At 44.4% G+C, this 27,927-nt stretch overlaps 18 non-coding genes across 18 annotated transcripts; all 18 read right to left on the bottom strand.

Annotated features, from left to right (window-relative positions):
• Positions 1-1,004: 1,004 nt before the first annotated feature.
• LOC125733915 (5S ribosomal RNA) lies at positions 1,005-1,123 on the bottom strand. Its single transcript, XR_007393247.1, has one exon. It is a non-coding gene; the product is annotated as a 5S ribosomal RNA (ribosomal RNA).
• Positions 1,124-2,201: 1,078 nt separating this feature from the next.
• On the bottom strand, positions 2,202-2,320 carry LOC125733159 (5S ribosomal RNA). Its single transcript, XR_007392514.1, has one exon. It is a non-coding gene; the product is annotated as a 5S ribosomal RNA (ribosomal RNA).
• A 1,078-nt stretch (positions 2,321-3,398) lies between these two features.
• On the bottom strand, positions 3,399-3,517 carry LOC125733158 (5S ribosomal RNA). Its single transcript, XR_007392513.1, has one exon. It is a non-coding gene; the product is annotated as a 5S ribosomal RNA (ribosomal RNA).
• A 1,079-nt stretch (positions 3,518-4,596) lies between these two features.
• Positions 4,597-4,715, bottom strand: LOC125733157 (5S ribosomal RNA). The gene has a single exon (XR_007392512.1). It is a non-coding gene; the product is annotated as a 5S ribosomal RNA (ribosomal RNA).
• Positions 4,716-5,791: 1,076 nt separating this feature from the next.
• On the bottom strand, positions 5,792-5,910 carry LOC125736303 (5S ribosomal RNA). Its single transcript, XR_007395584.1, has one exon. It is a non-coding gene; the product is annotated as a 5S ribosomal RNA (ribosomal RNA).
• Positions 5,911-6,992: 1,082 nt separating this feature from the next.
• On the bottom strand, positions 6,993-7,111 carry LOC125731337 (5S ribosomal RNA). The gene has a single exon (XR_007391606.1). It is a non-coding gene; the product is annotated as a 5S ribosomal RNA (ribosomal RNA).
• A 1,077-nt stretch (positions 7,112-8,188) lies between these two features.
• LOC125733156 (5S ribosomal RNA) lies at positions 8,189-8,307 on the bottom strand. The gene has a single exon (XR_007392511.1). It is a non-coding gene; the product is annotated as a 5S ribosomal RNA (ribosomal RNA).
• A 1,078-nt stretch (positions 8,308-9,385) lies between these two features.
• LOC125733155 (5S ribosomal RNA) lies at positions 9,386-9,504 on the bottom strand. Its single transcript, XR_007392510.1, has one exon. It is a non-coding gene; the product is annotated as a 5S ribosomal RNA (ribosomal RNA).
• Positions 9,505-10,583: 1,079 nt separating this feature from the next.
• Positions 10,584-10,702, bottom strand: LOC125733154 (5S ribosomal RNA). The gene has a single exon (XR_007392509.1). It is a non-coding gene; the product is annotated as a 5S ribosomal RNA (ribosomal RNA).
• A 1,076-nt stretch (positions 10,703-11,778) lies between these two features.
• Positions 11,779-11,897, bottom strand: LOC125734177 (5S ribosomal RNA). The gene has a single exon (XR_007393501.1). It is a non-coding gene; the product is annotated as a 5S ribosomal RNA (ribosomal RNA).
• A 1,081-nt stretch (positions 11,898-12,978) lies between these two features.
• Positions 12,979-13,097, bottom strand: LOC125730741 (5S ribosomal RNA). Its single transcript, XR_007391033.1, has one exon. It is a non-coding gene; the product is annotated as a 5S ribosomal RNA (ribosomal RNA).
• Positions 13,098-14,176: 1,079 nt separating this feature from the next.
• LOC125735780 (5S ribosomal RNA) lies at positions 14,177-14,295 on the bottom strand. Its single transcript, XR_007395069.1, has one exon. It is a non-coding gene; the product is annotated as a 5S ribosomal RNA (ribosomal RNA).
• Positions 14,296-21,293: 6,998 nt separating this feature from the next.
• LOC125736578 (5S ribosomal RNA) lies at positions 21,294-21,412 on the bottom strand. The gene has a single exon (XR_007395855.1). It is a non-coding gene; the product is annotated as a 5S ribosomal RNA (ribosomal RNA).
• Positions 21,413-22,492: 1,080 nt separating this feature from the next.
• On the bottom strand, positions 22,493-22,611 carry LOC125735606 (5S ribosomal RNA). The gene has a single exon (XR_007394900.1). It is a non-coding gene; the product is annotated as a 5S ribosomal RNA (ribosomal RNA).
• Positions 22,612-23,691: 1,080 nt separating this feature from the next.
• LOC125735605 (5S ribosomal RNA) lies at positions 23,692-23,810 on the bottom strand. The gene has a single exon (XR_007394899.1). It is a non-coding gene; the product is annotated as a 5S ribosomal RNA (ribosomal RNA).
• Positions 23,811-24,890: 1,080 nt separating this feature from the next.
• LOC125736196 (5S ribosomal RNA) lies at positions 24,891-25,009 on the bottom strand. The gene has a single exon (XR_007395481.1). It is a non-coding gene; the product is annotated as a 5S ribosomal RNA (ribosomal RNA).
• A 1,078-nt stretch (positions 25,010-26,087) lies between these two features.
• LOC125735240 (5S ribosomal RNA) lies at positions 26,088-26,206 on the bottom strand. The gene has a single exon (XR_007394538.1). It is a non-coding gene; the product is annotated as a 5S ribosomal RNA (ribosomal RNA).
• Positions 26,207-27,287: 1,081 nt separating this feature from the next.
• On the bottom strand, positions 27,288-27,406 carry LOC125736440 (5S ribosomal RNA). Its single transcript, XR_007395718.1, has one exon. It is a non-coding gene; the product is annotated as a 5S ribosomal RNA (ribosomal RNA).
• Between the last annotated feature and the right edge of the window lie 521 nt (positions 27,407-27,927).

Here is a 27,927-nt window from a genome sequence, read left to right as displayed (position 1 = left end):
ACTCCTGTTTTTTTTTTTTTATCTGACTCACACTGCAGCCCCACCATCCAATCGGCAGCGCCGGACCCACACCAAACATTCACCAAACTACTCAGCCGGCAGCCTACCACAATTATTCCATTCTTTCCGCATCCGCACACTTCCTTCTTTTTAACTCCTTTTCACTACCGCACAGGTTAATCGCCGCACGTCCCCCGCCAGCAAACATTACTCCTTTGCCTACTGCATGTAGGCTTCTCTTAACGACCCTCTGTTATCAACTCCGCTAACAGCCACAAAATCTCCGCCGCACGAAGCCCACTGGTAGCTGCTGAATCACATGCTTCCCCAAAACGTCGCGCTGTCAGAACACTGGGAGCTACACACACCAACAAGTCCATACTGCAGGCTGCAGCCAGAACAATTTTCTACATTCAAACATCGACGGCCTCTTCTCTCTAAAAATTCACCAGACTGCTTCTACCACCAGCAAAGAAGTTTCCATCCCTAATTCCTCTGTGATTCCCACTAACCTAAACATTAAGCTGGCATTGAAGGGTGTGAATTACCCCGGCCAATCTGTTCTTTTAAATACAGCTTTTAGCAAGTTTTGAAAGGAGAAGAGCAGAACTTGCTATGCCAATAATATCGAGTCTTCTGTGGCGAAGTGGTTTTTGCATAGAAAACAAAGCGGTCAGTTGAAGAGGAATAATATCAGTACTTTGTTTAAAACTGTGTGTAAAAAGCTGTCTCTTTATCATTAACAATAAGTTGAAAACGTGAATGGGGAGTGACAGTCTTCAAGTTTGTGAGAAGATCGCGCCCTGGTGGAATAAAGGCACGAACAGCTTACAGCACCTAGAATTACCAGGAAGTATTTAGAGTAAAACGGTTTCTAAAAGCTGCCTTTATGAATGAGAGAAAAAAATATATATATATATATAAAATAGTAAAATGGAAGGGGAGTGATAGATTTAAATTAATCGTGAAGTGGAGTGCCCCCTGTATAAAGTAAAAGTGAGAAAGGCTTACAGCACCTGGTATTCCCAGGAGGTCTCCCATCCAAGTACTAACCAGACCCTACCCTGCTTAGCTTCCGAGATCAGACGAGATCGGGCGTGTTCAGGGTGGTATGGCCGTAAGCGAGAGATGCTACCAAAAACAGCCCTTTTGCATTACATGCGTCTATACATGCCAGTTAGTCCCATTGGATCCTACTCCTGTTTTTTTTTTTTTTTATCTGACTCACACTGCAGCCCCATCATCCAATCGGCAGCGCCGGACCCACACCAAACATTCACCAAACTACTCAGCCGGCAGCCTACCACAATTATTCCATTCTTTCCGCATCCGCACACTTCCTTCTTTTTAACTCCTTTTCACTACCGCACAGGTTAATCGCCGCACGTCCCCCGCCGGCAAACATTACTCCTTTGCCTACTGCATGTAGGCTTCTCTTAACGACCCTCTGTTATCAACTCCGCTAACAGCAACAAAATCTCCGCCGCACGAAGCCCACTGGTAGCTGCTGAATCACATGCTTCCCCAAAACGTCGCGCTGTCAGAACACTGGGAGCTACACACACCAACAAGTCCATACTGCAGGCTGCAGCCAGAACAATTTTCTACATTCAAACATCGACGGCCTCTTCTCTCTAAAAATTCACCAGACCGCTTCTACCACCAGCAAAGAAGTTTCCATCCCTAATTCCTCTGTGATTCCCACTAACCTAAACATTAAGCTGGCATTGAAGGGTGTGAATTACCCCGGCCAATCTGTTCTTTTAAATACAGCTTTTAACAAGTTTTGAAAGGAGAAGAGCAGAACTTGCTATGCCAATAATATCGAGTCTTCTGTGGCGAAGTGGTTTTTGCATAGAAAACAAAGCGGTCAGTTGAAGAGGAATAATATCAGTACTTTGTTTAAAACTGTGTGTAAAAAGCTGTCTCTTTATCATTAACAATAAGTTGTAAAACGTGAATGGGGAGTGACAGTCTTCAAGTTTGTGAGAAGATCGCGCCCTGGTGGAATAAAGGCACGAACAGCTTACAGCACCTAGAATGACCAGGAAGTATTTAGAGTTAAACGGTTTCTAAAAGCTGCCTTTATGAATGAGAGAAAAAAAAAAAATATATATATAAAATAGTAAAATGGAAGGGGAGTGATAGATTTAAATTAATCGTGAAGTGGAGCGCCCCCTGTATAAAGAAAAAGTGAGAAAAGCTTACAGCACCTGGTATTCCCAGGTGGTCTCCCATCCAAGTACTAACCAGACCCTACCCTGCTTAGCTTCCGAGATCAGACGAGATCAGGCGTGTTCAGGGTGGTATGGCCGTAAGCGAGAGATGCTACCAAAAACAGCCCTTTTGCATTACACGCGTCTATACATGCCAGTTAGTCCCATTGGATACTACTAATGTTCTTTTTTTTTTTTTATCTGACTCACACTGCAGCCCCACCATCCAATCGGCAGCGCCGGACCCACACCAAACATTCACCAAACTACTCAGCCGGCAGCCTATCACAATTATTCCATTCTTTCCGCATCCGCACACTTCCTTCTTTTTAACTCCTTTTCACTACCGCACAGGTTAATCGCCGCACGTCCCCCGCCGGCAAACATTACTCCTTTGCCTACTGCATGCAGGCTTCTCTTAACGACCCTCTGTTATCAACTCCGCTAACAGCCACAAAATCTCCGCCGCACGAAGCCCACTGGTAGCTGCTGAATCACATGCTTCCCCAAAATGTCGCGCTGTCAGAACACTGTGAGCTACACACACCAACAAGTCCATACTGCAGGCTGCAGCCAGAACAATTTTCTACATTCAAACATCGACGGCCTCTTCTCTCTAAAAATTCAGCAGACCGCTTCTACCACCAGCAAAGAAGTTTCCATCCCTAATTCCTCTGTGATTCCCACTAACCTAAACATTAAGCTGGCATTGAAGGGTGTGAATTACCCCGGCCAATCTGTTCTTTTAAATACAGCTTTTAGCAAGTTTTGAAAGGAGAAGAGCAGAACTTGCTATGCCAATAATATCGAGTCTTCTGTGGCGAAGTGGTTTTTGCATAGAAAACAAAGCGGTCAGTTGAAGAGGAATAATATCAGTACTTTGTTTAAAACTGTGTGTAAAAAGCTGTCTCTTTATCATTAACAATAAGTTCTAAAACGTGAATGGGGAGTGACAGTCTTCAAGTTTGTGAGAAGATCGCGCCCTGGTGGAATAAAGGCACGAACAGCTTACAGCACCTAGAATGACCAGGAAGTATTTAGAGTAAAACGGTTTCTAAAAGCTGCCTTTATGAATGAGAGAAAAAAAAATATATATATATAAAATAGTAAAATGGAAGGGGAGTGATAGATTTAAATTAATCGTGAAGTGGAGCGCCCCCTGTATAAAGAAAAAGTGAGAAAAGCTTACAGCACCTGGTATTCCCAGGTGGTCTCCCATCCAAGTACTAACCAGACCCTACCCTGCTTAGCTTCCGAGATCAGACGAGATCAGGCGTGTTCAGGGTGGTATGGCCGTAAGCGAGAGATGCTACCAAAAACAGCCCTTTTGCATTACACTTCTCTATACATGCCAGTTGGTCCCATTGGATACTACTAATGTTCTTTTTTTTTTTTTTATCTGACTCACACTGCAGCCCCACCATCCAATCGGCAGCGCCGGACCCACACCAAACATTCACCAAACTACTCAGCCGGCAGCCTACCACAATTATTCCATTCTTTCCGCATCCGCACACTTCCTTCTTTTTAACTCCTTTTCACTACCGCACAGGTTAATCGCCGCACGTCCCCCGCCGGCAAACATTACTCCTTTGCCTACTGCATGCAGGCTTCTCTTAACGACCCTCTGTTATCAACTCCGCTAACAGCCACAAAATCTCCGCCGCACGAAGCCCACTGGTAGCTGCTGAATCACATGCTTCCCCAAAACGTCGCGCTGTCAGAACACTGGGAGCTACACACACCAACAAGTCCATACTGCAGGCTGCAGCCAGAACAATTTTCTACATTCAAACATCGACGGCCTCTTCTCTCTAAAAATTCACCAGACCGCTTCTACCACCAGCAAAGAAGTTTCCATCCCTAATTCCTCTGTGATTCCCACTAACCTAAACATTAAGCTGGCATTGAAGGGTGTGAATTACCCCGGCCAATCTGTTCTTTTAAATACAGCTTTTAGCAAGTTTTGAAAGGAGAAGAGCAGAACTTGCTATGCCAATAATATCGAGTCTTCTGTGGCGAAGTGGTTTTTGCATAGAAAACAAAGCGGTCAGTTGAAGAGGAATAATATCAGTACTTTGTTTAAAACTGTGTGTAAAAAGCTGTCTCTTTATCATTAACAATAAGTTGTAAAACGTGAATGGGGAGTGACAGTCTTCAAGTTTGTGAGAAGATCGCGCCCTGGTGGAATAAAGGCACGAACAGCTTACAGCACCTAGAATGACCAGGAAGTATTTAGAGTAAAACGGTTTCTAAAAGCTGCCTTTATGAATGAGAGAAAAAAATATATATATATATAAAATAGTAAAATGGAAGGGGAGTGATAGATTTAAATTAATCGTGAAGTGGAGCGCCCCCTGTATAAAGTAAAAGTGAGAAAAGCTTACAGCACCTGGTATTCCCAGGTGGTCTCCCATCCAAGTACTAACCAGACCCTACCCTGCTTAGCTTCCGAGATCAGACGAGATCAGGCGTGTTCAGGGTGGTATGGCCGTAAGCGAGAGATGCTACCAAAAACAGCCCTTTTGCATTACACGCCTCTATACATGCCAGTTGGTCCCATTGGATACTACTAATGTTCTTTTTTTTTTTTATCTGACTCACACTGCAGCCCCACCATCCAATCGGCAGCGCCGGACCCACACCAAACATTCACCAAACTACTCAGCCGGCAGCCTACCACAATTATTCCATTCTTTCCGCATCCGCACACTTCCTTCTTTTTAACTCCTTTTCACTACCGCACAGGTTAATCGCCGCACGTCCCCCGCCGGCAAACATTACTCCTTTGCCTACTGCATGCAGGCTTCTCTTAACGACCCTCTGTTATCAACTCCGCTAACAGCCACAAAATCTCCGCCGCACGAAGCCCACTGGTAGCTGCTGAATCACATGCTTCCCCAAAACGTCGCGCTGTCAGAACACTGGGAGCTACACACACCAACAAGTCCATACTGCAGGCTGCAGCCAGAACAATTTTCTACATTCAAACATCGACGGCCTCTTCTCTCTAAAAATTCACCAGACCGCTTCTACCACCAGCAAAGAAGTTTCCATCCCTAATTCCTCTGTGATTCCCACTAACCTAAACATTAAGCTGGCATTGAAGGGTGTGAATTACCCCGGCCAATCTGTTCTTTTAAATACAGCTTTTAGCAAGTTTTGAAAGGAGAAGAGCAGAACTTGCTATGCCAATAATATCGAGTCTTCTGTGGCGAAGTGGTTTTTGCATAGAAAACAAAGCGGTGAGTTGAAGAGGAATAATATCAGTACTTTGTTTAAAACTGCGTTTAAAAAGCTGTCTCTTTATCATTAACAATAAGTTGTAAAACGTGAATGGGGAGTGACAGTCTTCAAGTTTGTGAGAAGATCGCGCCCTGGTGGAATAAAGGCACGAACAGCTTACAGCACCTAGAATTACCAGGAAGTATTTAGAGTAAAATGGTTTCTAAAAGCTGCCTTTATGAATGAGAGAAAAAAAAAATATATATATAAAATAGTAAAATGGAAGGGGAGTGATAGATTTAAAATAATCGTGAAGTGGAGCGCCCCCTGTATAAAGTAAAAGTGAGAAAAGCTTACAGCACCTGGTATTCCCAGGTGGTCTCCCATCCAAGTGCTAACCAGACCCTACCCTGCTTGGCTTCCGAGATCAGATGAGATCAGGCGTGTTCAGGGTGGTATGGCTGTAAGCGAGAGATGCTACCAAAAACAGCCCTTTTGCATTACACGCCTCTATACATGCCAGTTGGTCCCATTGGATACTACTAATGTTCTTTTTTTTTTTTTTTATCTGACTCACACTGCAGCCCCACCATCCAATCGGCAGCACCGGACCCACACCAAACATTCACCAAACTACTCAGCCGGCAGCCTACCACAATTATTCCATTCTTTCCGCATCTGCACACTTCCTTCTTTTTAACTCCTTTTCACTACCGCACAGGTTAATCGCCGCACGTCCCCCGCCGGCAAACATTACTCCTTTGCCTACTGCATGCAGGCTTCTCTTAACGACCCTCTGTTATCAACTCCGCTAACAGCCACAAAATCTCCGCCGCACGAAGCCCACTGGTAGCTGCTGAATCACATGCTTCCCCAAAACGTCGCGCTGTCAGAACACTGGGAGCTACACACACCAACAAGTCCATACTGCAGGCTGCAGCCAGAACAATTTTCTACATTCAAACATCGACGGCCTCTTCTCTCTAAAAATTCACCAGACCGCTTCTACCACCAGCAAAGAAGTTTCCATCCCTAATTCCTCTGTGATTCCCACTAACCTAAACATTAAGCTGGCATTGAAGGGTGTGAATTACCCCGGCCAATCTGTTCTTTTAAATACAGCTTTTAGCAAGTTTTGAAAGGAGAAGAGCAGAACTTGCTATGCCAATAATATCGAGTCTTCTGTGGCGAAGTGGTTTTTGCATAGAAAACAAAGCGGTCAGTTGAAGAGGAATAATATCAGTACTTTGTTTAAAACTGTGTGTAAAAAGCTGTCTCTTTATCATTAACAATAAGTTGTAAAACGTGAATGGGGAGTGACAGTCTTCAAGTTTGTGAGAAGATCGCGCCCTGGTGGAATAAAGGCACGAACAGCTTACAGCACCTAGAATTACCAGGAAGTATTTAAAGTAAAACGGTGTGTAACAGCTGCCTTTATGAATGAGAGAAAAATATATATATATATATATAAAATAGTAAAATGGAAGGGGAGTGATAGATTTAAATTAATCGTGAAGTGGAGCGCCCCCTGTATAAAGTAAAAGTGAGAAATGCTTACAGCACCTGGTATTCCCAGGAGGTCTCCCATCCAAGTACTAACCAGACCCTACCCTGCTTAGCTTCCGAGATCAGACGAGATCGGGCGTGTTCAGGGTGGTATGGCCGTAAGCGAGAGATGCTACCAAAAACAGCCCTTTTGCATTACATGCGTCTATACATGCCAGTTAGTCCCATTGGATCCTACTCCTGTTTTTTTTTTTTTTTATCTGACTCACACTGCAGCCCCATCATCCAATCGGCAGCGCCGGACCCACACCAAACATTCACCAAACTACTCAGCCGGCAGCCTACCACAATTATTCCATTCTTTCCGCATCCGCACACTTCCTTCTTTTTAACTCCTTTTCACTACCGCACAGGTTAATCGCCGCACGTCCCCCGCCGGCAAACATTACTCCTTTGCCTACTGCATGTAGGCTTCTCTTAACGACCCTCTGTTATCAACTCCGCTAACAGCAACAAAATCTCCGCCGCACGAAGCCCACTGGTAGCTGCTGAATCACATGCTTCCCCAAAACGTCGCGTTGTCAGAACACTGGGAGCTACACACACCAACAAGTCCATACTGCAGGCTGCAGCCAGAACAATTTTCTACATTCAAACATCGACGGCCTCTTCTCTCTAAAAATTCACCAGACCGCTTCTACCACCAGCAAAGAAGTTTCCATCCCTAATTCCTCTGTGATTCCCACTAACCTAAACATTAAGCTGGCATTGAAGGGTGTGAATTACCCCGGCCAATCTGTTCTTTTAAATACAGCTTTTAGCAAGTTTTGAAAGGAGAAGAGCAGAACTTGCTATGCCAATAATATCGAGTCTTCTGTGGCGAAGTGGTTTTTGCATAGAAAACAAAGCGGTCAGTTGAAGAGGAATAATATCAGTACTTTGTTTAAAACTGTGTGTAAAAAGCTGTCTCTTTATCATTAACAATAAGTTGTAAAACGTGAATGGGGAGTGACAGTCTTCAAGTTTGTGAGAAGATCGCGCCCTGGTGGAATAAAGGCACGAACAGCTTACAGCACCTAGAATGACCAGGAAGTATTTAGAGTTAAACGGTTTCTAAAAGCTGCCTTTATGAATGAGAAAAAAAAAAAAATATATATATAAAATAGTAAAATGGAAGGGGAGTGATAGATTTAAATTAATCGTGAAGTGGAGCGCCCCCTGTATAAAGAAAAAGTGAGAAAAGCTTACAGCACCTGGTATTCCCAGGTGGTCTCCCATCCAAGTACTAACCAGACCCTACCCTGCTTAGCTTCCGAGATCAGACGAGATCAGGCGTGTTCAGGGTGGTATGGCCGTAAGCGAGAGATGCTACCAAAAACAGCCCTTTTGCATTACACGCGTCTATACATGCCAGTTAGTCCCATTGGATACTACTAATGTTCTTTTTTTTTTTTTATCTGACTCACACTGCAGCCCCACCATCCAATCGGCAGCGCCGGACCCACACCAAACATTCACCAAACTACTCAGCCGGCAGCCTATCACAATTATTCCATTCTTTCCGCATCCGCACACTTCCTTCTTTTTAACTCCTTTTCACTACCGCACAGGTTAATCGCCGCACGTCCCCCGCCGGCAAACATTACTCCTTTGCCTACTGCATGCAGGCTTCTCTTAACGACCCTCTGTTATCAACTCCGCTAACAGCCACAAAATCTCCGCCGCACGAAGCCCACTGGTAGCTGCTGAATCACATGCTTCCCCAAAATGTCGCGCTGTCAGAACACTGTGAGCTACACACACCAACAAGTCCATACTGCAGGCTGCAGCCAGAACAATTTTCTACATTCAAACATCGACGGCCTCTTCTCTCTAAAAATTCAGCAGACCGCTTCTACCACCAGCAAAGAAGTTTCCATCCCTAATTCCTCTGTGATTCCCACTAACCTAAACATTAAGCTGGCATTGAAGGGTGTGAATTACCCCGGCCAATCTGTTCTTTTAAATACAGCTTTTAGCAAGTTTTGAAAGGAGAAGAGCAGAACTTGCTATGCCAATAATATCGAGTCTTCTGTGGCGAAGTGGTTTTTGCATAGAAAACAAAGCGGTCAGTTGAAGAGGAATAATATCAGTACTTTGTTTAAAACTGTGTGTAAAAAGCTGTCTCTTTATCATTAACAATAAGTTCTAAAACGTGAATGGGGAGTGACAGTCTTCAAGTTTGTGAGAAGATCGCGCCCTGGTGGAATAAAGGCACGAACAGCTTACAGCACCTAGAATGACCAGGAAGTATTTAGAGTAAAACGGTTTCTAAAAGCTGCCTTTATGAATGAGAGAAAAAAAAATATATATATATAAAATAGTAAAATGGAAGGGGAGTGATAGATTTAAATTAATCGTGAAGTGGAGCGCCCCCTGTATAAAGAAAAAGTGAGAAAAGCTTACAGCACCTGGTATTCCCAGGTGGTCTCCCATCCAAGTACTAACCAGACCCTACCCTGCTTAGCTTCCGAGATCAGACGAGATCAGGCGTGTTCAGGGTGGTATGGCCGTAAGCGAGAGATGCTACCAAAAACAGCCCTTTTGCATTACACTTCTCTATACATGCCAGTTGGTCCCATTGGATACTACTAATGTTCTTTTTTTTTTTTTTATCTGACTCACACTGCAGCCCCACCATCCAATCGGCAGCGCCGGACCCACACCAAACATTCACCAAACTACTCAGCCGGCAGCCTACCACAATTATTCCATTCTTTCCGCATCCGCACACTTCCTTCTTTTTAACTCCTTTTCACTACCGCACAGGTTAATCGCCGCACGTCCCCCGCCGGCAAACATTACTCCTTTGCCTACTGCATGCAGGCTTCTCTTAACGACCCTCTGTTATCAACTCCGCTAACAGCCACAAAATCTCCGCCGCACGAAGCCCACTGGTAGCTGCTGAATCACATGCTTCCCCAAAACGTCACGCTGTCAGAACACTGGGAGCTACACACACCAACAAGTCCATACTGCAGGCTGCAGCCAGAACAATTTTCTACATTCAAACATCGACGGCCTCTTCTCTCTAAAAATTCACCAGACCGCTTCTACCACCAGCAAAGAAGTTTCCATCCCTAATTCCTCTGTGATTCCCACTAACCTAAACATTAAGCTGGCATTGAAGGGTGTGAATTACCCCGGCCAATCTGTTCTTTTAAATACAGCTTTTAGCAAGTTTTGAAAGGAGAAGAGCAGAACTTGCTATGCCAATAATATCGAGTCTTCTGTGGCGAAGTGGTTTTTGCATAGAAAACAAAGCGGTCAGTTGAAGAGGAATAATATCAGTACTTTGTTTAAAACTGTGTGTAAAAAGCTGTCTCTTTATCATTAACAATAAGTTGTAAAACGTGAATGGGGAGTGACAGTCTTCAAGTTTGTGAGAAGATCGCGCCCTGGTGGAATAAAGGCACGAACAGCTTACAGCACCTAGAATGACCAGGAAGTATTTAGAGTAAAACGGTTTCTAAAAGCTGCCTTTATGAATGAGAGAAAAAAATATATATATATATAAAATAGTAAAATGGAAGGGGAGTGATAGATTTAAATTAATCGTGAAGTGGAGCGCCCCCTGTATAAAGTAAAAGTGAGAAAAGCTTACAGCACCTGGTATTCCCAGGTGGTCTCCCATCCAAGTACTAACCAGACCCTACCCTGCTTAGCTTCCGAGATCAGACGAGATCAGGCGTGTTCAGGGTGGTATGGCCGTAAGCGAGAGATGCTACCAAAAACAGCCCTTTTGCATTACACGCCTCTATACATGCCAGTTGGTCCCATTGGATACTACTAATGTTCTTTTTTTTTTTTATCTGACTCACACTGCAGCCCCACCATCCAATCGGCAGCGCCGGACCCACACCAAACATTCACCAAACTACTCAGCCGGCAGCCTACCACAATTATTCCATTCTTTCCGCATCCGCACACTTCCTTCTTTTTAACTCCTTTTCACTACCGCACAGGTTAATCGCCGCACGTCCCCCGCCGGCAAACATTACTCCTTTGCCTACTGCATGCAGGCTTCTCTTAACGACCCTCTGTTATCAACTCCGCTAACAGCCACAAAATCTCCGCCGCACGAAGCCCACTGGTAGCTGCTGAATCACATGCTTCCCCAAAACGTCGCGCTGTCAGAACACTGGGAGCTACACACACCAACAAGTCCATACTGCAGGCTGCAGCCAGAACAATTTTCTACATTCAAACATCGACGGCCTCTTCTCTCTAAAAATTCACCAGACCGCTTCTACCACCAGCAAAGAAGTTTCCATCCCTAATTCCTCTGTGATTCCCACTAACCTAAACATTAAGCTGGCATTGAAGGGTGTGAATTACCCCGGCCAATCTGTTCTTTTAAATACAGCTTTTAGCAAGTTTTGAAAGGAGAAGAGCAGAACTTGCTATGCCAATAATATCGAGTCTTCTGTGGCGAAGTGGTTTTTGCATAGAAAACAAAGCGGTGAGTTGAAGAGGAATAATATCAGTACTTTGTTTAAAACTGCGTTTAAAAAGCTGTCTCTTTATCATTAACAATAAGTTGTAAAACGTGAATGGGGAGTGACAGTCTTCAAGTTTGTGAGAAGATCGCGCCCTGGTGGAATAAAGGCACGAACAGCTTACAGCACCTAGAATTACCAGGAAGTATTTAGAGTAAAATGGTTTCTAAAAGCTGCCTTTATGAATGAGAGAAAAAAAATATATATATATAAAATAGTAAAATGGAAGGGGAGTGATAGATTTAAAATAATCGTGAAGTGGAGCGCCCCCTGTATAAAGTAAAAGTGAGAAAAGCTTACAGCACCTGGTATTCCCAGGTGGTCTCCCATCCAAGTACTAACCAGACCCTACCCTGCTTGGCTTCCGAGATCAGACGAGATCAGGCGTGTTCAGGGTGGTATGGCTGTAAGCGAGAGATGCTACCAAAAACAGCCCTTTTGCATTACACGCCTCTATACATGCCAGTTGGTCCCATTGGATACTACTAATGTTCTTTTTTTTTTTTTTATCTGACTCACACTGCAGCCCCACCATCCAATCGGCAGCACCGGACCCACACCAAACATTCACCAAACTACTCAGCCGGCAGCCTACCACAATTATTCCATTCTTTCCGCATCTGCACACTTCCTTCTTTTTAACTCCTTTTCACTACCGCACAGGTTAATCGCCGCACGTCCCCCGCCGGCAAACATTACTCCTTTGCCTACTGCATGCAGGCTTCTCTTAACGACCCTCTGTTATCAACTCCGCTAACAGCCACAAAATCTCCGCCGCACGAAGCCCACTGGTAGCTGCTGAATCACATGCTTCCCCAAAACGTCGCGCTGTCAGAACACTGGGAGCTACACACACCAACAAGTCCATACTGCAGGCTGCAGCCAGAACAATTTTCTACATTCAAACATCGACGGCCTCTTCTCTCTAAAAATTCACCAGACCGCTTCTACCACCAGCAAAGAAGTTTCCATCCCTAATTCCTCTGTGATTCCCACTAACCTAAACATTAAGCTGGCATTGAAGGGTGTGAATTACCCCGGCCAATCTGTTCTTTTAAATACAGCTTTTAGCAAGTTTTGAAAGGAGAAGAGCAGAACTTGCTATGCCAATAATATCGAGTCTTCTGTGGCGAAGTGGTTTTTGCATAGAAAACAAAGCGGTCAGTTGAAGAGGAATAATATCAGTACTTTGTTTAAAACTGTGTGTAAAAAGCTGTCTCTTTATCATTAACAATAAGTTGTAAAACGTGAATGGGGAGTGACAGTCTTCAAGTTTGTGAGAAGATCGCGCCCTGGTGGAATAAAGGCACGAACAGCTTACAGCACCTAGAATTACCAGGAAGTATTTAAAGTAAAACGGTGTGTAACAGCTGCCTTTATGAATGAGAGAAAAATATATATATATATATATAAAATAGTAAAATGGAAGGGGAGTGATAGATTTAAATTAATCGTGAAGTGGAGCGCCCCCTGTATAAAGTAAAAGTGAGAAAAGCTTACAGCACCTGGTATTCCCAGGAGGTCTCCCATCCAAGTACTAACCAGACCCTACCCTGCGTAGCTTACGAGATCAGATGAGATCAGGCGTGTTCAGGGTGGTATAGCCATAAGCGAGAGACGCTACCAAAAACAGCCCTTTTGCATTACACGCGTCTATACATGCCAGTTAGTCCCATTGGATCCTACTAATGTTCTTTTTTTTTTTTTTTATCTGACTCACACTGCAGCCCCACCATCCAATCGGCAGCGCCGGACCCACACCAAACATTCACCAAACTACTCAGCCGGCAGCCTACCACAATTATTCCATTCTTTCCGCATCCGCACACTTCCTTCTTTTTAACTCCTTTTCACTACCGCACAGGTTAATCGCCGCACGTCCCCCGCCGGCAAACATTACTCCTTTGCCTACTGCATGCAGGCTTCTCTTAACGACCCTCTGTTATCAACTCCGCTAACAGCCACAAAATCTCCGCCGCACGAAGCCCACTGGTAGCTGCTGAATCACATGCTTCCCCAAAACGTCGCGCTGTCAGAACACTGGGAGCTACACACACCAACAAGTCTATACTGCAGGCTGCAGCCAGAACAATTTTCTACATTCAAACATCGACGGCCTCTTCTCTCTAAAAATTCACCAGACCGCTTCTTCCACCAGCAAAGAAGTTTCCATCCCTAATTCCTCTGTGATTCCCACTAACCTAAACATTAAGCTGGCATTGAAGGGTGTGAATTACCCCGGCCAATCTGTTCTTTTAAATACAGCTTTTAGCAAGTTTTGAAAGGAGAAGAGCAGAACTTGCTATGCCAATAATATCGAGTCTTCTGTGGCGAAGTGGTTTTTGCATAGAAAACAAAGCGGTCAGTTGAAGAGGAATAATATCAGTACTTTGTTTAAAACTGTGTGTAAAAAGCTGTCTCTTTATCATTAACAATAAGTTGTAAAACGTGAATGGGGAGTGATAGTCTTCAAGTTTGTGAGAAGATCGCGCCCTGGTGGAATAAAGGCACGAACAGCTTACAGCACCTAGAATTACAAGGAAGTATTTAGAGTAAAACGGTTTCTAAAAGCTGCCTTTATGAATGAGAGAAAAAATATATATATATATAAAATAGTAAAATGGAAGGGGAGTGATAGATTTAAATTAATCGTGAAGTGGAGCGCCCCCTGTATAAAGTAAAAGTGAGAAAAGCTTACAGCACCTGGTATTCCCAGGTGGTCTCCCATCCAAGTACTAACCAGACCCTACCCTGCTTAGCTTCCGAGATCAGACGAGATCGGGCGTGTTCAGGGTGGTATGGCCGTAAGCGAGAGATGCTACCAAAAACAGCCCTTTTGCATTACACGCCTCTATACATGCCAGTTGGTCCCATTGGATCCTACTAATGTTCTTTTTTTTTTTTTTATCTGACTCACACTGCAGCCCCACCATCCAATCGGCAGCGCCGGACCCACACCAAACATTCACCAAACTACTCAGCCGGCAGCCTACCACAATTATTCCATTCTTTCCGCATCCGCACACTTCCTTCTTTTTAACTCCTTTTCACTACCGCACAGGTTAATCGCCGCACGTCCCCCGCCGGCAAACATTACTCCTTTGCCTACTGCATGCAGGCTTCTCTTAACGACCCTCTGTTATCAACTCCGCTAACAGCCACAAAATCTCCGCCGCACGAAGCCCACTGGTAGCTGCTGAATCACATGCTTCCCCAAAACGTCGCGCTGTCAGAACACTGGGAGCTACACACACCAACAAGTCTATACTGCAGGCTGCAGCCAGAACAATTTTCTACATTCAAACATCGACGGCCTCTTCTCTCTAAAAATTCACCAGACCGCTTCTTCCACCAGCAAAGAAGTTTCCATCCCTAATTCCTCTGTGATTCCCACTAACCTAAACATTAAGCTGGCATTGAAGGGTGTGAATTACCCCGGCCAATCTGTTCTTTTAAATACAGCTTTTAGCAAGTTTTGAAAGGAGAAGAGCAGAACTTGCTATGCCAATAATATCGAGTCTTCTGTGGCGAAGTGGTTTTTGCATAGAAAACAAAGCGGTCAGTTGAAGAGGAATAATATCAGTACTTTGTTTAAAACTGTGTGTAAAAAGCTGTCTCTTTATCATTAACAATAAGTTGTAAAACGTGAATGGGGAGTGACAGTCTTCAAGTTTGTGAGAAGATCGCGCCCTGGTGGAATAAAGGCACGAACAGCTTACAGCACCTAGAATTACCAGGAAGTATTTAGAGTAAAACGATTTCTAAAAGCTGCCTTTAGGAATGAGAGAAAAAAAAAAAATATATATATAAAATAGTAAAATGGAAAGGGAGTGATAGATTTAAATTAATCGTGAAGTGGAGCGCCCCCTGTATAAAGTAAAAGTGAGAAAGGCTTACAGCACCTGGTATTCCCAGGAGGTCTCCCATCCAAGTACAACAACAACAACAACAAATTTATTTTTATATAGCGCATTATCACAACATTACATTGTCTCAAAGCGCTTTACAGTATCCTCACCCAAAGCCCCCAGTGAGTAAGCCATAGGCGACAGTGGCAAGGAAAAACTCCCTAGAAGGAAGAAACCTTGAGAGGGACCAGACTCAAAGGGGAAGCCCATCCTCCAGGGGCCGGCAGGGATAGTCAAATAGAGAGAGCCGAAGCCGAGTCTTCTTCCAATTGCCAGGCAACCAGAGGTAAGGCAGCGGGTCATACACGGAAGAACAGAACGGCGAGCTGGATGCAGGGACGTCACTGGTGGTGGTCGGGTGTGCTGGATATCTTGATAGATTGAGGTCTCCAGGCATCACCCCCAGGAGGAGTAGGGGAAATAAAATGTACAATTAGGCATAGTAGAGGAGGCTATTGGCAGTGCTAAAAGCTAGGTGAGTACAATATGAAGTGCAATCTGCAAGCTCCGGCAGATATGGCTATGGCAGCATCAGTAGGAGGGAGAGGCAAGTGGGAATGCCGGCATGGGGAGTCCCTGAAATGTCAGCACTCCAGTTCCACAAGAGATTGCAAAGCTAGAGTGACAGCACTGACAATCCAGTTCATCCAAAGCCAATGGCACCGATCCCCACCCAGCTCTACACCTCACACTACAGGTCTGACTGGGAGTGAAGAGTTAGCTAGGGCTAGAACTAGTGTCCCTATACGCTAAACTAAACAGGTGTGTTTTTAGTCTGGACTTGAATATTGAGAGTGAACCTGAAACCCGCACATCCGGTGGAAGACCATTCCACAGCAGAGGAGCTTTGTAGGAGAAAGCTCTGCAGCCTGCCGTAGCTCTTTCTACCCTAGGCACTAACAGATATCCCATGGCTTGAGAGCGAAGCAAGCGTGGAGGGTTGTATGTGGTCAGCAGTTCACTAAGGTATTCTGGTGCAAGGCCATTTAGTGCTTTATAAGTTAATAGCAGTATTTTATAGTCAATTCGAGACTTAACTGGCAGCCAATGAAGAGAGGATAAGACCGGTGTAATATGATCAAATTTTTTAGTGTTTGTTAGAACTCTGGCTGCAGCATTCTGTACCATCTGAAGTTTATGCAAGGATCCAGACGGGCAACCCGATAGGAGGGCATTACAGTAATCCAGTCTGGAACTTACGAAGGCATGTATTAGTTTTTCTGCATCATTAAGTGAGAGCATCTTACGAAGCTTGGCTATGTTCCGTAGATGATAAAATGCAGTTCTAGTAATACTTCTTATGTGAGCATCAAAGCATAGATCTGAATCGACAAGAACGCCAAGATTTCTAACTACCATGTTAGGTTGTGTAGGAAGGTTACCAACGTTGAGGTGGTGGAACTTATTTCTAGCAGCCTTGGGACCAATTACCAGAACTTCTGTTTTTTCTGTGTTTAACATAAGGAAATTTTTTGCCATCCAGCACTGGATATCTAATAGACAGTCTTCTAACCGAGATAGCAGTGATATATCATCAGGGTTAACAGATATGTACAACTGTGTATCATCTGCATAACAATGAAACCCAATACCATGATTTCTAATAATGTTACCAAGAGGTAGCATGTATAGGGTAAACAGTAGCGGGCCCAGGACTGATCCCTGTGGGACACCATATTCAACTTTAGTGGCCTTGGATGATTCATTGTTCACATGGGCATACTGATAGCGATCAGACAAATATGAGCGGAACCAAGAGAGCGCTGTCCCTGTAATGCCAACTACACCTTCTAACCGGTCCAAGAGGATATTATGGTCCACAGTATCGAACGCTGCAGTTAAATCTAGCAATACCAACAGAGATACACAGCCACGGTCAGAAGCCACAAGTAGATCATTCATTACTTTGACTAGAGCAGTTTCTGTGCTATGGTTTGGTCTAAAGCCAGACTGATATAATTCATTGGCATTAGTTTTTTGTAGGAAAGAGGACAACTGACGAACTACAACCTTTTCCATGATCTTTGAAATGAAAGGAAGATTTGAGATAGGTCTATAGTTTCCTAAAACACTGGGTTCAAGATTTGGTTTCTTTAGGACGGGTCTGATAACAGCCATTTTAAAAGGTTTTGGAACATATCCAAGCCTAAGAGAAGAGTTTAACACATTTAACACGGTAGTGCCAATCTGTGGTGCAATTTCCTTGAAGAATTTTGTAGGAATTGGGTCTACAAGGCTAGTAGAGGATTTACAGGAGAAAATTAAGCTCAAAAGTTCTGAGTGTGTAATAGGAATGAATGATTCAAAGGTCTCATTATTGGTAGGCATAAGACTAGCAGGAGGCAGGCAGCCGTAAGTAGGTAAAGGTGTGCACTGTATAGTCTGTCTAATTGTAGTTATCTTACCATTAAAAAATGTAAGAAAGTCATCACTCTTAAGAGCTTGTGGGATTTGCAAGTTTAATGAGGAATTCTGTGTTATCCTAGCCACGGATTCAAATAGGAATTTAGGATTGGTTTTGTTCATGTCTATTAATCTGGAGAGATACACAGACCGAGCAGTTACTAGTGCTTGTCTGTATTTAGAGAGGCTCTCTTTCCAGGCAGATTTGAAAACTTCCAGTTTAGTTGAGCGCCATTTTCGCTCTAGCTTGCGTGATGCCTGTTTGAGTTCACGTGTATTATCAGAGTACCAGGGGGCAGGTTTGTTATTGCTATGCTTTATACTCCTAAGTGGAGCCACAAGATCTAGAGTGCTGCGAAGGGATTTTTCCATGTTTGAAGTTGCCTGTTCAAGTTCATTTACACACGATGCTTCAGATGTAAGGCTAAAGGGCTGTGGAAGTTGTTTCATAAATGTTGTTGTAGTTAGTGCCTTAATAGAACGTCTGATTCTATACTTTGGAGTGGTGGTCAACAGGAGGCTATACTGGATTTCAAATGTTAACAAGTAATGATCTGAGAGCAGAGGACTCTGTGGCATAATAGACACATGTTCTACCAGGATGCCATGACTAATGATCAAATCAAGGGTATGGTTACAGACATGAGTAGGCCCGACTACATTCTGACATACACCTACAGAGTCAAGAATAGCTGCAAACGCTGTTTTTAAAGGATCATTATCCTTCTCCATATGAATGTTAAAATCACCCACAATAACGGCTTTGTCAGTACTGACCACCAGGTTTGTTAAAAAATCAGCAAATTCCTTAAGAAAATCACTGTACGGCCCAGGCGGTCTATACACAATAACCATGGTGATTTGGGGTGATGAACTAGAAAGAGATGAGCCAGCAAGGCTAAGAACAAGAGTTTCAAATGTGCTGAAACTCACACCACATTTCTCAGACACTCCTAAGTTGGACTGAAAAATTGCAGCAACACCACCACCTTTGCGATTTGGTCGCGGGTTATGCTTATAACTGTATTCCGCTGGAGTAGATTCATTTAGTGCCATGAATTCATCTGGTTTAAGCCAGGTCTCAGTAAGGCACAGGGCACCAAGACTAAAATCAGTAATTATTTCATTTATTAATAGTGCTTTAGGGGCCAGTGATCTTATATTCAGAAGTCCAAGTTTAAGTTTAAATATTGCATCACAACTGTTTTCTAGTAACGGATTCATTGTGATTTTAATTAAGTTATTATGGCACACTCCACGGTGGAATAGTCCTCCATGATTAGAGACGCGGGGAGCAGACACAGTCTCAATGAAATGAACCCTAGGCGACGACTCTAAGCGACTAGCAGGCGGTCGGTTATGCCGGTTTGCCTGCCGCCTGGACTTGGCTCTAGTTAGTCAGCGATTTGCCTGTAGACTACGAGCTATGCTTTTAGACAGGAGGTCGGCACCAGCCCGCGAGGGGTGAATACCGTCCCTCTTCAAAAGCCCAGGCCTACCCCAGAACATCCTCCAGTTGTCTATATAACCTACACCATTTATCGGGCACCATTCCGACAGCCAGCGATGTAGCGACGATAATCTGCTGTACATTTCATCGCCACGTCTAGCAGGGATGGGGCCAGAGCACGTTACTGACACACACATCTTCTTCGCAATGTTGCACACCTCTTTAAAATTTGCCTTTGTGATCTCCGATTGCCTCAATCGGACATCATTAGTGCCGACGTGGATAACTATCTGAGAGTATTTACGTTTACTTTTAGCCAGCACTTTTAAATTTGCCGAGATGTCGGTCGCTCTGGCACCCGGGAGACAATTTACAATGGTCGCTGGAGTCGCTACTCTCACGTTTCTTAGAATAGAATCACCAATTATTAGAGCACTTTCAACAGGCGTCTCAGTGGGAGTTTCACTGAGTGGGGAGAACCTGTTGGAAACGCGGATAGGCGAATGGTGCCGGTGTAAGTTTGGTTTGGATTTGCGACTATGCCGCCGGGTCGTCACCCACTCGCCTTGCTGCGAAGGCTCTGCTGCCGGAGCAGGGGGAGACTTACTGGCTATCGCGGACATATCCGGAGCCGCTAACACTGAGTCAATAAAACTCTCATTCTCCTGAATGTTATGTAACGTCCGGATACGTCCCTCTAACACTACAATCTTCTCCGTCAGTCTAGCGACTAACTGACACTTCTCACATGTATAAATACCGCTAATGACTGGAGAAGAATAGCTAAACATATTACACTCAGAACACGGAACAGTAGACATGGCGTTGTACTTACGTAAACTGAGGCTGTAAGGCTGGAAGCACCTTCTTAATTGAACGAAGATCGTGGGTCTAACCAGACCCTACCCTGCTTGGCTTCCGAGATCAGACGAGATGGGGCGTGTTCAGGGTGGTATGGCCATAAGCGAGGGATCCTACCAAAAACAGCCCTTTTGCATTACACGCGTCTATACATGCCAGTTAGTCCCATTGGATCCTACTCCTGGTTTTTTTTTTTTTTTTTATCTGACTCACACTGCAGCCCCACCATCCAATCGGCAGCGCCGGACCCACACCAAACATTCACCAAACTACTCAGCCGGCAGCCTACCACAATTATTCCATTCTTTCCGCATCCGCACACTTCCTTCTTTTTAACTCCTTTTCACTACCGCACAGGGTAATCGCCGCACGTCCCCCGCCGGCAAACATTACTCCTTTGCCTACTGCATGTAGGCTTCTCTTAACGACCCTCTGTTATCAACTCCGCTAACAGCCACAAAATCTCCGCCGCACGAAGCCCACTGGTAGCTGCTGAATCACATGCTTCCCCAAAACGTCGCGCTGTCAGAACACTGGGAGCTACACACACCAACAAGTCCATACTGCAGGCTGCAGCCAGAACAATTTTCTACATTCAAACATCGACGGCCTCTTCTCTCTAAAAATTCACCAGACCGCTTCTACCACCAGCAAAGAAGTTTCCATCCCTAATTCCTCTGTGATTCCCACTAACCTAAACATTAAGCTGGCATTGAAGGGTGTGAATTACCCCGGCCAATCTGTTCTTTTAAATACAGCTTTTAGCAAGTTTTGAAAGGAGAAGAGCAGAACTTGCTATGCCAATAATATCGAGTCTTCTGTGGCGAAGTGGTTTTTGCATAGAAAACAAAGCGGTCAGTTGAAGAGGAATAATGTCAGTACTTTGTTTAAAACTGTGTGTAAAAAGCTGTCTCTTTATCATTAACAATAAGTTGTAAAACGTGAATGGGGAGTGACAGTCTTCAAGTTTGTGAGAAGATCGCGCCCTGGTGGAATAAAGGCACGAACAGCTTACAGCACCTAGAATTACTAGGAAGTATTTAGAGTAAAACGATTTCTAAAAGCTGCCTTTAGGAATGAGAGAAAAAAAATATATATATATATAAAATAGTAAAATGGAAGGGGAGTGATAGATTTAAATTAATCGTGAAGTGGAGCGCCCCCTGTATAAATTAAAAGTGAGAAAAGCTTACAGCACCTGGTATTCCCAGGTGGTCTCCCATCCAAGTACTAACCAGAACCTACCCTACTTAGCTTCTGAGATCAGACGAGATCGGGCGTGTTCAGGGTGGTATGGCCGTAAGCGGAAGATGCTACCAAAAACAGCCCTTTTGCATTACAAGCGTCTATACATGCCAGTTAGTCCCATTGGATCCTACTCCTGGTTTTTTTTTTTTTTTTATCTGACTCACACTGCAGCCCCACCATCCAATCGGCAGCGCCGGACCCACACCAAACATTCACCAAACTACTCAGCCGGCAGCCTACCACAATTATTCCATTCTTTCCGCATCCGCACACTTCCTTCTTTTTAACTCCTTTTCACTACCGCACAGGGTAATCGCCGCACGTCCCCCGCCGGCAAACATTACTCCTTTGCCTACTGCATGCAGGCTTCTCTTAACGACCCTCTGTTATCAACTCCGCTAACAGCCACAAAATCTCCGCCGCACGAAGCCCACTGGTAGCTGCTGAATCACATGCTTCCCCAAAACGTCGCGCTGTCAGAACACTGGGAGCTACACACACCAACAAGTCCATACTGCAGGCTGCAGCCAGAACAATTTTCTACATTCAAACATCGACGGCCTCTTCTCTCTAAAAATTCACCAGACCGCTTCTACCACCAGCAAAGAAGTTTCCATCCCTAATTCCTCTGTGATTCCCACTAACCTAAACATTAAGCTGGCATTGAAGGGTGTGAATTACCCCGGCCAATCTGTTCTTTTAAATACAGCTTTTAGCAAGTTTTGAAAGGAGAAGAGCAGAACTTGCTATGCCAATAATATCGAGTCTTCTGTGGCGAAGTGGTTTTTGCATAGAAAACAAAGCGGTCAGTTGAAGAGGAATAATGTCAGTACTTTGTTTAAAACTGTGTGTAAAAAGCTGTCTCTTTATCATTAACAATAAGTTGTAAAACGTGAATGGGGAGTGACAGTCTTCAAGTTTGTGAGAAGATCGCGCCCTGGTGGAATAAAGGCACGAACAGCTTACAGCACCTAGAATTACTAGGAAGTATTTAGAGTAAAACGATTTCTAAAAGCTGCCTTTAGGAATGAGAGAAAAAAAATATATATATATATAAAATAGTAAAATGGAAGGGGAGTGATAGATTTAAATTAATCGTGAAGTGGAGCGCCCCCTGTATAAATTAAAAGTGAGAAAAGCTTACAGCACCTGGTATTCCCAGGTGGTCTCCCATCCAAGTACTAACCAGAACCTACCCTGCTTAGCTTCTGAGATCAGACGAGATCGGGCGTGTTCAGGGTGGTATGGCCGTAAGCGGAAGATGCTACCAAAAACAGCCCTTTTGCATTACAAGCGTCTATACATGCCAGTTAGTCCCATTGGATCCTACTCCTGGTTTTTTTTTTTTTTTTATCTGACTCACACTGCAGCCCCACCATCCAATCGGCAGCGCCGGACCCACACCAAACATTCACCAAACTACTCAGCCGGCAGCCTACCACAATTATTCCATTCTTTCCGCATCCGCACACTTCCTTCTTTTTAACTCCTTTTCACTACCGCACAGGGTAATCGCCGCACGTCCCCCGCCGGCAAACATTACTCCTTTGCCTACTGCATGCAGGCTTCTCTTAACGACCCTCTGTTATCAACTCCGCTAACAGCCACAAAATCTCCGCCGCACGAAGCCCACTGGTAGCTGCTGAATCACATGCTTCCCCAAAACGTCGCGCTGTCAGAACACTGGGAGCTACACACACCAACAAGTCCATACTGCAGGCTGCAGCCAGAACAATTTTCTACATTCAAACATCGACGGCCTCTTCTCTCTAAAAATTCACCAGACCGCTTCTACCACCAGCAAAGAAGTTTCCATCCCTAATTCCTCTGTGATTCCCACTAACCTAAACATTAAGCTGGCATTGAAGGGTGTGAATTACCCCGGCCAATCTGTTCTTTTAAATACAGCTTTTAGCAAGTTTTGAAAGGAGAAGAGCAGAACTTGCTATGCCAATAATATCGAGTCTTCTGTGGCGAAGTGGTTTTTGCATAGAAAACAAAGCGGTCAGTTGAAGAGGAATAATGTCAGTACTTTGTTTAAAACTGTGTGTAAAAAGCTGTCTCTTTATCATTAACAATAAGTTGTAAAACGTGAATGGGGAGTGACAGTCTTCAAGTTTGTGAGAAGATCGCGCCCTGGTGGAATAAAGGCACGAACAGCTTACAGCACCTAGAATTACTAGGAAGTATTTAGAGTAAAACGATTTCTAAAAGCTGCCTTTAGGAATGAGAGAAAAAAAATATATATATATATAAAATAGTAAAATGGAAGGGGAGTGATAGATTTAAATTAATCGTGAAGTGGAGCGCCCCCTGTATAAATTAAAAGTGAGAAAAGCTTACAGCACCTGGTATTCCCAGGTGGTCTCCCATCCAAGTACTAACCAGAACCTACCCTGCTTAGCTTCTGAGATCAGACGAGATCGGGCGTGTTCAGGGTGGTATGGCCGTAAGCGGAAGATGCTACCAAAAACAGCCCTTTTGCATTACAAGCGTCTATACATGCCAGTTAGTCCCATTGGATCCTACTCCTGGTTTTTTTTTTTTTTTTATCTGACTCACACTGCAGCCCCACCATCCAATCGGCAGCGCCGGACCCACACCAAACATTCACCAAACTACTCAGCCGGCAGCCTACCACAATTATTCCATTCTTTCCGCATCCGCACACTTCCTTCTTTTTAACTCCTTTTCACTACCGCACAGGGTAATCGCCGCACGTCCCCCGCCGGCAAACATTACTCCTTTGCCTACTGCATGCAGGCTTCTCTTAACGACCCTCTGTTATCAACTCCGCTAACAGCCACAAAATCTCCGCCGCACGAAGCCCACTGGTAGCTGCTGAATCACATGCTTCCCCAAAACGTCGCGCTGTCAGAACACTGGGAGCTACACACACCAACAAGTCCATACTGCAGGCTGCAGCCAGAACAATTTTCTACATTCAAACATCGACGGCCTCTTCTCTCTAAAAATTCACCAGACCGCTTCTACCACCAGCAAAGAAGTTTCCATCCCTAATTCCTCTGTGATTCCCACTAACCTAAACATTAAGCTGGCATTGAAGGGTGTGAATTACCCCGGCCAATCTGTTCTTTTAAATACAGCTTTTAGCAAGTTTTGAAAGGAGAAGAGCAGAACTTGCTATGCCAATAATATCGAGTCTTCTGTGGCGAAGTGGTTTTTGCATAGAAAACAAAGCGGTCAGTTGAAGAGGAATAATGTCAGTACTTTGTTTAAAACTGTGTGTAAAAAGCTGTCTCTTTATCATTAACAATAAGTTGTAAAACGTGAATGGGGAGTGACAGTCTTCAAGTTTGTGAGAAGATCGCGCCCTGGTGGAATAAAGGCACGAACAGCTTACAGCACCTAGAATTACTAGGAAGTATTTAGAGTAAAACGATTTCTAAAAGCTGCCTTTAGGAATGAGAGAAAAAAAAAATATATATATATAAAATAGTAAAATGGAAGGGGAGTGATAGATTTAAATTAATCGTGAAGTGGAGCGCCCCCTGTATAAAGTAAAAGTGAGAAAGGCTTACAGCACCTGGTATTCCCAGGTGGTCTCCCATCCAAGTACTAACCAGAACCTACCCTGCTTAGCTTCTGAGATCAGACGAGATCGGGCATGTTCAGGGTGGTATGGCCGTAAGCGGAAGATGCTACCAAAAACAGCCCTTTTGCATTACAAGCGTCTATACATGCCAGTTAGTCCCATTGGATCCTACTCCTGGTTTTTTTTTTTTTTTTATCTGACTCACACTGCAGCACCACCATCCAATCGGCAGCGCCGGACCCACACCAAACATTCACCAAACTACTCAGCCGGCAGCCTACCACAATTATTCCATTCTTTCCGCATCCGCACACTTCCTTCTTTTTAACTCCTTTTCACTACCGCACAGGTTAATCGCCGCACGTCCCCCGCCGGCAAACATTACTCCTTTGCCTACTGCATGCAGGCTTCTCTTAACGACCCTCTGTTATCAACTCCGCTAACAGCCACAAAATCTCCGCCGCACGAAGCCCACTGGTAGCTGCTGAATCACATGCTTCCCCAAAACGTCGCGCTGTCAGAACACTGGGAGCTACACACACCAACAAGTCCATACTGCAGGCTGCAGCCAGAACAATTTTCTACATTCAAACATCGACGGCCTCTTCTCTCTAAAAATTCACCAGACTGCTTCTACCACCAGCAAAGAAGTTTCCATCCCTAATTCCTCTGTGATTCCCACTAACCTAAACATTAAGCTGGCATTGAAGGGTGTGAATTACCCCGGCCAATCTGTTCTTTTAAATACAGCTTTTAGCAAGTTTTGAAAGGAGAAGAGCAGAACTTGCTATGCCAATAATATTGAGTCTTCTGTGGCGAAGTGGTTTTTGCATAGAAAACAAAGCGGTCAGTTGAAGAGGAAAAATATCAGTACTTTGTTTAAAACTGTGTGTAAAAAGCTGTCTCTTTATCATTAACAATAAGTTGTAAAACGTGAATGGGGAGTGACAGTCTTCAAGTTTGTGAGAAGATCGCGCCCTGGTGGAATAAAGGCACGAACAGCTTACAGCACCTAGAATTACTAGGAAGTATTTAGAGTAAAACGATTTCTAAAAGCTGCCTTTAGGAATGAAAGAAAAAATATATATATATATAAAATAGTAAAACGGAAGGGGAGTGATAGATTTAAATTAATCGTGAAGTGGAGCGCCCCCTGTATAAAGTAAAAGTGAGAAAAGCTTACAGCACCTGGTATTCCCAGGAGGTCTCCCATCCAAGTACTAACCAGACCCTACCCTGCTTGGCTTTCGAGATCGGATGAGATCGGGCGTGTTCAGGGTGGTATGGCCATAAGTGAGAGACGCTACCAAAAACAGCCCTTTTGCATTACACGCGTCTATACATGCCAGTTAGTCCCATTGGATCCTACTCCTGTTTTTTTTTTTTTTTTTTATCTGACTCACACTGCAGCCCCACCATCCAATCGGCAGCGCCGGACCCACACCAAACATTCACCAAACTACTCAGCCGGCAGCCTACCACAATTATTCCATTCTTTCCGCATCCGCACACTTCCTTCTTTTTAACTCCTTTTCACTACCGCACAGGGTAATCGCCGCACGTCCCCCGCCGGCAAACATTACTCCTTTGCCTACTGCATGTAGGCTTCTCTTAACGACCCTCTGTTATCAACTCCGCTAACAGCCACAAAATCTCCGCCGCACGAAGCCCACTGGTAGCTGCTGAATCACATGCTTCCCCAAAACGTCGCGCTGTCAGAACACTGGGAGCTACACACACCAACAAGTCCATACTGCAGGCTGCAGCCAGAACAATTTTCTACATTCAAACATCGACGGCCTCTTCTCTCTAAAAATTCACCAGACCGCTTCTACCACCAGCAAAGAAGTTTCCATCCCTAATTCCTCTGTGATTCCCACTAACCTAAACATTAAGCTGGCATTGAAGGGTGTGAATTACCCCGGCCAATCTGTTCTTTTAAATACAGCTTTTAGCAAGTTTTGAAAGGAGAAGAGCAGAACTTGCTATGCCAATAATATCGAGTCTTCTGTGGCGAAGTGGTTTTTGCATAGAAAACAAAGCGGTCAGTTGAAGAGGAATAATGTCAGTACTTTGTTTAAAACTGTGTGTAAAAAGCTGTCTCTTTATCATTAACAATAAGTTGTAAAACGTGAATGGGGAGTGACAGTCTTCAAGTTTGTGAGAAGATCGCGCCCTGGTGGAATAAAGGCACGAACAGCTTACAGCACCTAGAATTACTAGGAAGTATTTAGAGTAAAACGATTTCTAAAAGCTGCCTTTAGGAATGAGAGAAAAAAAATATATATATATATAAAATAGTAAAATGGAAGGGGAGTGATAGATTTAAATTAATCGTGAAGTGGAGCGCCCCCTGTATAAATTAAAAGTGAGAAAAGCTTACAGCACCTGGTATTCCCAGGTGGTCTCCCATCCAAGTACTAACCAAAACCTACCCTGCTTAGCTTCTGAGATCAGACGAGATCGGGCGTGTTCAGGGTGGTATGGCCGTAAGCGGAAGATGCTACCAAAAACAGCCCTTTTGCATTACACGCGTCTATACATGCCAGTTAGTCCCATTGGATCCTACTCCTGGTTTTTTTTTTTTTTTATCTGACTCACACTGCAGCACCACCATCCAATCGGCAGCGCCGGACCCACACCAAACATTCACCAAACTACTCAGCCGGCAGCCTACCACAATTATTCCATTCTTTCCGCATCCGCACACTTCCTTCTTTTTAACTCCTTTTCACTACCGCACAGGTTAATCGCCGCACGTCCCCCGCCGGCAAACATTACTCCTTTGCCTACTGCATGCAGGCTTCTCTTAACGACCCTCTGTTATCAACTCCGCTAACAGCCACAAAATCTCCGCCGCACGAAGCCCACTGGTAGCTGCTGAATCACATGCTTCCCCAAAACGTCGCGCTGTCAGAACACTGGGAGCTACACACACCAACAAGTCCATACTGCAGGCTGCAGCCAGAACAATTTTCTACATTCAAACATCGACGGCCTCTTCTCTCTAAAAATT

Source organism: Brienomyrus brachyistius, chromosome 2, assembly GCF_023856365.1.
Source record: "Brienomyrus brachyistius isolate T26 chromosome 2, BBRACH_0.4, whole genome shotgun sequence".
NCBI classification, from domain to species: Eukaryota; Metazoa; Chordata; class Actinopteri; order Osteoglossiformes; family Mormyridae; genus Brienomyrus; species Brienomyrus brachyistius.
Note: the sequence above shows the minus strand (reverse complement) of the source record. Positions and strands in the feature narration are given on the sequence as shown.